At 46.2% G+C, this 10,498-nt stretch overlaps 1 long non-coding RNA gene across 1 annotated transcript; it reads left to right on the forward strand.

The window, feature by feature from the left end:
- The first annotated feature begins 825 nt into the window (after window positions 1-825).
- Window positions 826-2,890, forward strand: LOC123063399 (uncharacterized). Its single transcript, XR_006430311.1, has 2 exons — window positions 826-1,030; window positions 1,477-2,890. It is a non-coding gene; the product is annotated as an uncharacterized lncRNA (long non-coding RNA).
- The last annotated feature ends 7,608 nt before the right edge of the window (window positions 2,891-10,498 follow it).

A 10,498-nucleotide genomic window follows, 5' to 3' on the forward strand; every position in this document is an offset into this window, starting at 1 on the left:
GCACCGGGACGCCGCCGACGCTCAGTCTCCACGAGCCAGGCACGCGCATATCGGGGGGCGCCGGGTACTCGGCCTCGTACAGAAGGCGTGCCTCCGGCTCCTGGAGGTGTCGGCGGCCGAAGCCGTTCGCCGCTGCGCCGTCGCCTGGGTATCTCTCCGCCATGGTTTCGCTCGTCGGCGGGCATGGGAGTGGTGGGAGAGCTCGCCGGCGGGGAAAAGGCTTTCACTGGAGGTAGAGGGGAGGCTACAGCGCTCACCGGCGGGGAGGGGCGCCTTTTTATAGCCGAAGCGGGGTGGCCGGGGGGCGGCATGCGGGCGAACGCGTGGCGCATGCGGGCGGGACGCGCGTCTTCACTGCGCCGCCCGTGAGGCATCAATGGAGGCGACCGGCGCGGCAGCCTTCGCATTGATTCCCACGGGAACCGAGGCGATGAGGTCGACGAAGCGCCTGTCTCGCTGACTTGGCGGGCCCGCGGCTGTTTCGCGCAAAAACACTCGCCCCGGCGCCCCCCGGCGCGTCGGGTTCGACCTGGGTCCGCCGGCGCTGATTTCGGCCCAAGCCGGTGAAAAATGGCTCCCGGGGACGTGACTAGGCCGTTTTTTCGGCGCCGGCGCAAAAAAATCATTCGGGGAGACCTTTCTAGGGGCGCGGCTGGAGATGCTCTTTGACCAGGAGATCTATCAGACCTCAACTTAGCTTTTTCAATGTTTGTCTAAGCTGGATGACACATGGGACCATACCGCGCGGAGGACCCACATGGTAGCAGCTCTGTGCCGGCATGTGATTGGTCGGATCCGTTAACCCCTCTCCCCCCGTCGGTTATTTCTACAGCGTTTGGAGGGACCGGTTTAGAGAGAGGGAGAGTCCGTCAGTCAGAGGCAGAGGTCGAGCCGTGGAGTAGATCTCGCCGGCTGGGCTCGTCCCGGGGCTGGTGCGTCCTGCCTGCCGCCGGCGACCTCCTCGTCGGTGAGTACGTGCAGCAGCCCGGAGAGGTGCCAAAGGCTGGATCTCGCAGAACAAGGACATGAGGTATATTTCGTTTCTTCCTGATCTGGATCCGATGAACTTAAACTCATGGTGGTGTGCATCTTCAGTTCAAATTTCTGGTCTTCTTCCGTTCTAGGTTGTTTAATCTAGTTTCCTCAAGTACCGGCCGGCCGGCCGGTGTGCGCATCTTAATCCTTCGGTGCAAATCCTTGATTATCCATGTTAGATTTACTCCTAGGGTCTGCTTTAGTGAGGCCATTTGTTGCCAGATAATTAGCACATACTTCACTACTGACCTCTCTTTGTGAAGAAACATATATCAGATTAACATCTTAAGTGCAAATCATTTGTGATTCACTCTAGATTCTGCTTATTTTTTGCCTTGATAAATAGCTCATTATTCATTGTTATCTTCTCTTTATGAATAAATAGTATACTCATGTTGACTTGCCTGCCAACTAATTGTTTCAAAATCTTCACATGCACAGGTACTTGGGCATGGAATGGGAATCACAATTGTTGTGGTGGAAATGAAGAATATCCTGTTATTTGGCTGCTACCATCGATGTTCTTTTAGATTGAACATTGCCATGAGCGTTTCTCTACGCAATGAATATATTAGATCAAGCATCATGTCATGGACACCATAAGACTTTTCTGCGTTGATAGTGATGTCTACGGGTTGGATCGTACTTCTGTTTATCAGCTCACTGAAGTAACTCTCCTAGCTCAAATGGGTTAATTTCGTGTTTACATGATACACAAATCTTCAGCTATCCATCTTCATATGAATTGGTCTCGCTTAATTTTGTAATCTTCTGGATATATGCTTACATATAATAAATGATGTGAAGATAGATCATAGAACAAAACCATAATCTTTAGTCTTAAGCAAGTTAGGGTAAACTAGAGATAGAACACAACAGAAGCCACACACACGAATGACATGGAAAGCAGCAAAGAAATAGTAAAAGAAGCTCTTGACTTGTAGATTATGTCAAAGTGATAATCTAGAGTCAAGCTTCTTTTACTATTAGTTTCGATCTACCTTGTCATCTATAGGATTAGTTATTATATCTAAGTATGTTTTCAGAAGATTAGAAGATTAAGCAAGGTCACTTGATAGGTAAATTGATAGCCGAATGTTTTGTTTATCATGGAAAACCAGAGATTAGCCTATTTGAGCTCAGTGATAGAGTTACTCAATGAGATCATAAATAGAAGCATGATTCAACCAATAGACATCAATTTGATGAAGGCATGAAAAATCTTATTGTGTTATGATATGATGATTGATCCAATATGTTTTTGCCAAGTGAAGAAAAACACTAACATGGCACTGAGTGAAAGCGATCTATACAAAGGCAAGATTTGAATATTATCCACCCGAAAGAGAATGTCAGATATGACCACCATCAGAAGAAGCAACAATGCCACAAGTGAGCTCTCTTGTATATCCATGTGCTATTGTCGATTCAGCGTCGCATATGTTGAGCGTTTATGTTCTACATGTGTTAGATTTAGAATATTGTGGTGAGCACTTCCATTCTTGCCAATTGAGATGGTGAGGCTCAGGAACACTTCATTTGCCATGGTGTTTTGATTCGTCTTCTGCAGCAACATGAAACTCTCATTGTAATTGTACCCACTTATGCCTGAATACTGCTATTACTTCAGTTAGATTCAAGAAGCACCAAGTTTCTGCAGCGCTCCTGCATTTTGCTAATGATGAACTTCCTTCTCCATTTCTTTCTTTTGTAAGGAAGAGTTATGTACTTATGATGTATGACTGGCTGGTTAATTTTCTGTCAATTCAACAACCAGTTTGTATGGTGGCCAGTGCAATTTGCCCGTATGAACCATTAGTTATTATATATGTACTGATGTCTGGTTTGCCTGCTCTCCTGCATTCTTCATTACACTCCATTGTTTGTAATAACTTTATTTCAGACTCGCAACCTAAAATGCCGCATTCAGTTTGTCCTATGTTCTGAAGTTCCATCTTCTATTTGTCATTTTGATCAAATAAACAGGGAAGTCGGCAGTGTCATTTTGATGTACCCGCTTAGGACCTGTATTGAGTACATCTTTCTGTTGGAGTACAACTGGAACTTGATTTGCCATTTCGTCTCGTGGGTACCTTTTCTGTCAATCACTCTGGAGTGGAAGTATTGCCCTCAACTGATGCAACGCTTTCTGGACGAGAGAATGATTGGATGTTGCCCTCAACTCAAGTGGCTCTTCTATCTCTATACAGGGGAGCAAATCATGTGATGTTTTATTTTGCTATTTTGCGACCAAATTGTATGGTGCCGCAGACAAATAAGACCTGTCTACTAGCAACTTGGTATGATAAATTCACAGAAGCATCTTGTTCAGTTGTTTCCACAGATATGTCTAACTGAAGTCTGTTTAATTTGCACAAGAGAATGAGCATCAGTGAGTGACCATGAGCAAGAGAATGAGTAGGCTCTGCAAGAGCAGCGGTCGTAGGCAATCCGAGTGTCTTCTTTGCAAGCGCCATTTTCTTCCTGGACACATGAGGAATTGATCTTTTTTTTTTGTTGCGAAGTATGAGGAATTGATCTTAATTTCACAACAACCATATATGCATGGAATGGAATCAGTAAAATGGGTGCGCATGGTGGTGCGCGGTGCCTAATTTGATTAATGCAAACTAATGCATCTGCTCAGAGGCATCTCTCTTGGTAATGCAAACTAAGCAGTTTATAACTAAACTAGTGCACACGCAAGCTGAGAGGCATAGGTCGGATCGTCTCAGGCACATAGTACCATATTCACAAGCGCCAAAGAAACGGGCGGGAGTTTGAATATTGCATGGGTGGAGTAATTAACTAGAGTTGCTCACACGTACAAATGGTCTCGATCAGGGAGCAAGCGAGGAATCTCTCGATTAGGCACGACACCACGCTAGTAAAGTGCGTTGTAATTTAACAGGCCACTGTAGTCGAAGCGGCATCCAAGGAAACTTTTCTCCCATCTCAAGATCGCATCGACCTTCAATCTTATGACATGACACTTGGTACCGTGTCTACCACCTAGCTTAAATACACAAAATGCGTGTTAGTTCGTGTTACACACATGGCTTAGACTAGCCACAGTGGAAGTAACTTCAACAGTAACATCAAATTCAACTCAGCAAATTTGCTTATGTGACAATTAGTTCAATGAGGAGAGAGGTAGTTGTAGTAACTTAGCTGGTTACTGTAATATCACACGTTCCAATGCAATATGAGTCTATAACCTAATAAATGAATCTTTACATGTTATCACACTTAAGTTACTACCCATTATGAAGGTAATAACATAGTCTAGGGATACGTGTATGTTACTCTCCACTGTGGCTAGTATTAGGTATAATTAGTTTATAAGGCTGCTCCCAATATATGAGTGCTTAGATGAGGTGCTAAGCATATTAAATAGCTTAGCAACTATACTCCCCAATAGGTGCTTAGCTTGTGTTTGCTAAGCTCACTACTAGGAAAGGGCTATAGATGATATGGCCACTAATGGCGCACCAGATATGTGGTGCGTCACTACTATATAGTAATGGCGCACCATGAGTTGGTGCGCCATTAGTGTGGTAGACACTAATGGCGCACCAGACACACGGTGCACCATTAGTAACAATTTTTTTTCCAAAAATACTAATGGCGCATCAGGGAAGAGTGCGTCATTACTAGTTTAACTAGTAATGGCGCACCACCAACGCAGTGCACCACTACTTTTTTTTGCAAAACTACGCACCTCAAGCTGGTGCTCCATTAGTAACAAGGGTTACTAATGGCGCATTTGTGAGTGGTGCGCCATTAGTAACCTGGGATCAGCTACATATTTTGGACAGCCACACCTACACACTCACTTTTCCCACTTCATTCTCTCCACCTTCTTCTCCAAGCTTGTGTCGGCTGCCTCCTCCTCCTCACCTCATTTGCACCATAAATTCATCAAAATTAAGTGGTTAAATTACCTTTTTTATAGGTAAGTAAGGGAAAAACTATCTTTATGTTGTAGATCTACTTTTTTTCTCCCTAGCTCGCTCCAACAACGTGCACATGCACTTTTTATGGCCTTGCTAGATCTATGTATGTTTGTGGTGTTGCATATATGTTTGTATTTGCAGGTACCGGTATTTGAAATGCGATAGTTGCCAATATTTTGCCGGAATGTTGATTCATTTCCGTTTCGGCGAGAATTCTGGCACTATGCATTCTTTTTGGTCCTATTTTTAGGGAAAGTCATGCCAAATTTTTTCTTGGTTCTAAAATATCGTTTTGCTCTACCCCGCATGCGACCATGGTCCGCACGATGACCGAAGGCATCGTGAATAGGTTTTTGAGCTCCGCGAAGGCCGAGATGCTTCAAAAGAACGAGACGGAGATAAGATGTCCGTGTCGAAGATGCAAGCTGAAGAGCCTTATTGCGGACTCGGATTCCGGGCAGGTGCGGGACCACCTGCTCTTGCGTGGTTTCATGGATGGCGCTATCGGTGACAAGGTGATGAAGATGACTATGAAGTCGTCCATGGGGGCCGGGCAAGAAATAAGGAAGGGCAGCAAGACAATCACCGCGGCGAGGGCGGGCGAGAAGACGGAGAATCTCCAGGACATGATCACGACGGTGATACTGTACACAGTCATCATGTAGAAGATGCCGGACATGATGATGAGGAAGATCAAGACGAAGGGCATGATCATGAAGATGAAGATGTCGGAGCAGACGACGATGGAGGCTGGGTGCAGGACCCTCATATTCAAGAGCTACTTCTCAAGCTGACGGATAACACAAGAGCTGCCGCCCGAGAGAAAGCCAAGCTGGATCAACTAGAGATAGACGCGGTTACTCCATTGTATGAAGGATGAAGGCTCGAGGATACCCGCCTGAAAGTAACACTCATGGCTCTGGAGATGAAGGTAAAACACAAAATGACCGACACATACTTCGATGAGAACATGTCATTCTGGCACGAACGTCTTCCCAAGGGGAACAAGTGCCCGACCAGTTTCGAGGAGGCGAAGAAAATTGTGTGTCCTCTGGATTTACCGCACGTGAAATACCATGTGTGCATGAACAATTGCATCATTTATCGGGACAAGCACGTGGAGTCTACCATATGTCCGGTGTGCGGCGTCACTCGATACAAGAAGAGGAAGAAAGCTCCTCGAAAAGTGGTGTGGTACTTTCCGATCACTCCTCGTCTGCAGTGGTATTTCGTGGACCCTAAGGTAGCAAAGCTCCTGCGTTGGCACGCGGATAGGGAGGAGAAGAAGCGAGAAGATGACGGAAATGATACGGAGATAAATAAAAAAGACAAGATGCTGAGTCACCCTAAGGATGCGAGCCAGTGGCAAGCGTTGAACTTCGAAGACCCAGAATTTGGGAACGATCTAAGGAACATCATGCTGGGCGCGAGCACCGATGGAGTCAATCCGTTTGGCAGCCAGAGAAGCACACATAGCACCTGGCCTGTGTTTGTGTGGATGTACAAGCTTCCCCCTGGTTGTGCATGAAGAGGAAATACATTCACATGAGTATGCTAATTGAAGGGCCGAAACAACCAGGGAACGACATCAATCTGTATCTGGGGCTGCTGAAAGAGGAGCTAGACATGTTGTGGAAAATGCCAGCCAATACGTGGGACGCCGCAGAGAAATAATATTTCCCTATGAGAGCCGCACTGCTCACGACGGTGCACGACTATCTCGGTTACTGATATCTCGCGGGGCAGGTGGTCCACGGACTTTCTGGATGCGTCGGGTGCATGGATGACACAACGTATCGCCAGCTAGATAGAGATCCCGGGTCTTCGAAAACTGTGTTCATGGGACATAGAAGGTGGCTTCGCGACGATGACCCGTGGAGAAAACGCAAGGATCTGTTCGATGGTGAAACCAAACCCCGAAGATGCCTGCATACGAGGAGCGGCGAGGAAATAGACGAGCTGTTGAAAAATTGGAAAGATTGCCCACTGCCGGGAAAGAAGCAAAAGGCGCCAGAGCCGGGAAAGAAGCGAAAGGCGCCAGAGCCCCTGCTGAAGGTATGGAAAACGAGGTCTGTTTTCTGGGACTTGTCATACTGGAAGATCCACCGTGTGCCTCACAGCCTTGATGTCATGCATATCACGAAGAACGTGTGCGAGAGTCTGCTTGGTACCCTGCTCAACATGCCAGAGAGGACCAAAGATGGGCCGAAAGCAAGGGCAGACATGAAATCAATGGGCATCAGGGAGGAGCTTCACGCTAATGATGATGATGATGAGGGAAGCAGGACAAAGAAAGTTGTCGCAAAGGCAAAAAGGCCAAGAAGACCGGAAATGACTACCCTCCCGTGTGCTTCACTCTAAGTCAGGAGGAGATCGAGTAGTTTTTCACCTGTCTCATAGGAGTAAAACTTCCTTACGGTTACGCGGGGAAGATAAGCAGATACCTAGACCCAGCGAAGCAGAAGTGAAGGAAATATGCCCTAGAGGCAATAATAAAGTTATTATTTATTTCCTTATATCATGATAAATGTTTATTATTCATGCTAGATTTGTATTATCCGGAAACATAATACTTGTGTGAATACATAGACAAACCAAACGTCACTAGTATGCCTCTACTTGACTAGCTCGTTAATCAAAGATGGTTATGTTTCCTAACCATAGACATGTGTTGTCATTTGATTAATGGGATCACATCATTAGGAGAATGATGTGATTGACATGACTCATTCCATTAGCTTAGCACCCGATCGTTTAGTATGTTGCTATTGCTTTCTTCATGACTTATACATGTTCCTATGACTATGAGATTATGCAACTCCCGTTTGTCGGAGGAACACTTTGTGTGCTACCAAACGTCACAATGTAACTGGGTGATTATAAAGGAGCTCTACAGGTGTCTCCAAAGGTACATGTTGGGTTGGCGTATTTCGAGATTAGGATTTGTCACTCCAATTGTCGGAGAGGTATCTCTGGGCCCTCTCGGTAATGCACATCACATAAGCCTTGCAAGCATTACAACTAATGAGTTAGTTGCAAGATGATGTATTACAAAACGAGTAAAGAGACTTGCCGGTAACGAGATTGAACTAGGTATTGAGATACCGACGACCGAATCTCGGGCGAGTAACATACCGATGACAAAGGGAACAACGTATGTTGTTATGCGGTCTGACTGATAAAGATCTTCGTAGAATATGTGGGAGCCAATATGAGCATCCAGGTTCCGCTATTGGTTATTGACCGGAGACGTGTCTCGGTCATGTCTACATTGTTCTCGAACCCGTAGGGTCCGCACGCTTAAGGTTTTGATGACAGTTATATTATGAGTTTATGCATTTTGATGTACCGAAGTTTGTTCGGAGTCCCGGATGTGATCACGGACATGACGAGGAGTCTCGAAATGGTCGAGACATAAAGATTGATATATTGGAAGCCTATATTTGGATATCGGAAGTGTTCCGGGTGAAATCGGGATTTTACCGGAGTACCGGGAGGTTACCGGAACCCCCCGGGAGGTATATGGTCCTTAGTGGGCTTTAGTGGAAGAGAGGAGAGGTGGCCAGGGCTGGGCCACGCGCCCCTCCCCCCTAGTCCGAATAGGACAAGGAGAGGGGGCGGCGCCCCCCCTTCCTTTTCTCTCTCCTCTTCCCCCCTCCCGAATCCTATTCCAACTAGGAAAGGGGGGAATCCTACTCCCGGTGAGAGTAGGACTCCTCCTGGCGCGCCCTCCTCCTGGCCTGCCGCACCCCCCTTGATCCTTTATATACGGGGGCAGGGGGCACCCCTAGACACACAAGTTGATCCACGTGATCATATTCTTAGCCGTGTGCGGTGCCCCCATGCACCATAATCCTCGATAATATTGTAGCGGTGCTTAGGCGAAGCCCTGCGACGGTAGTACATCAAGAACGTCACCACGCCGTCGTGCTGACGGAACTCTTCCCCGACACTTTGCTGGATCGGAGTCCGGGGATCGTCATCGAGCTGAACGTGTGCTAGAACTCAGAGGTGCCGTAGTTTCGGTGCTTGATCGGTCGGGCCGTGAAGACGTACGACTACATCAACCGCGTTGTGCTAACGCTTCCGCTGTCGATCTACAAGGGTACGTAGATCACACTCTCCCCTCCCGTTGCTATGCATCACCATGATCTTGCGTGTGCGTAGAATTTTTTTGAAATTACTACGTTCTCCAACAGTGGCATCAGAGCCTAGGTTTTATGTGTTGATGTTATATGCACGAGTAGAACATAAGCGAGTTGTGGGCGATATAAGTCATACTGTTTACCAGCATGTCATACTTTGGTTCGGCGGTATTGTTGGACGAAGCGGCCCGGACCGACATTACGCGTACGCTTACGCGAGACCGGTTCTCCCGACGTGCTTTGCACAAAGGTGGCTAGAGGGTGACAGTTTCTCCAACTTTAGTTGAACCGAGTGTGGCTACGCCCGGTCCTTGCGAAGGTTAAAACAGCACCAACTTGACAAACTATCGTTGTGGTTTTGATGCGTAGGTAAGATTGGTTCTTGCTTAAGCCCGTAGCAGCCACGTAAAACTTGCAACAACAAAGTAGAGGACGTCTAACTTGTTTTTGCAGGGCATGTTGTGATGTGATATGGTCAAGACATGATGCTAAATTTTATTGTATGAGATGATCATGTTTTGTAACCAAGTTATCGGCAACTGGCAAGAGCCATATGGTTGTCGCTTTATTGTATGCAATGCAATCGCGTTGTAATGCTTTACTTTATCACTAAGCGGTAGCGATAGTCGTGGAAGCATAAGATTGGCGAGACGACAACGATGCTACGATGGAGATCAAGGTGTCGCGCCGGTGACAATGGTGATCACGACGGTGCTTCGAAGATGGAGATCACAAGCACAAGATGATGATGGCCATATCATATCACTTATATTGATTGCATGTGATGTTTATCTTTTATGCATCTTATGTTGCTTTGATTGACGGTAGCATTATAAGATGATCTCTCACTAATTATCAAGAAGTGTTCTCCCTGAGTATGCACCGTTGCGAAAGTTCTTCGTGCTGAGACACCACGTGATGATCGGGTGTGATAGGCTCTACGTTCAAATACAACGGGTGCAAAACAGTTGCACACGCGGAATACTCAGGTTATACTTGACGAGCCAAGCATATACAGATATGGCCTCGAAACACGGAGACCGAAAGGTTGAGTGTGAATCATATAGTAGATATGATCAACATAGTGATGTTCACCAATGAAACTACTCCATCTCACGTGATGATCGGACATGGTTTAGTTGATTTGGATCACGTGATCACTTAGAGGATTAGAGGGATGTCTATCTAAGTGGGAGTTCTTATGTAATATGATTAATTGAACTTTAATTTATCATGAACTTAGTCCTGGTAGTATTAGCATATCTATGTTGTAGATCAATAGCTCGCGTTGTTGCTTTCATATGTTTATTTTGATATGTTCCTAGAGAAAATTGTGTTGAAAGATGTTAGTAGCAATGATGC

This window comes from Triticum aestivum, chromosome 3A (genome assembly GCF_018294505.1).
Source record: "Triticum aestivum cultivar Chinese Spring chromosome 3A, IWGSC CS RefSeq v2.1, whole genome shotgun sequence".
In the NCBI taxonomy this organism is placed as follows: Eukaryota; Viridiplantae; Streptophyta; class Magnoliopsida; order Poales; family Poaceae; genus Triticum; species Triticum aestivum.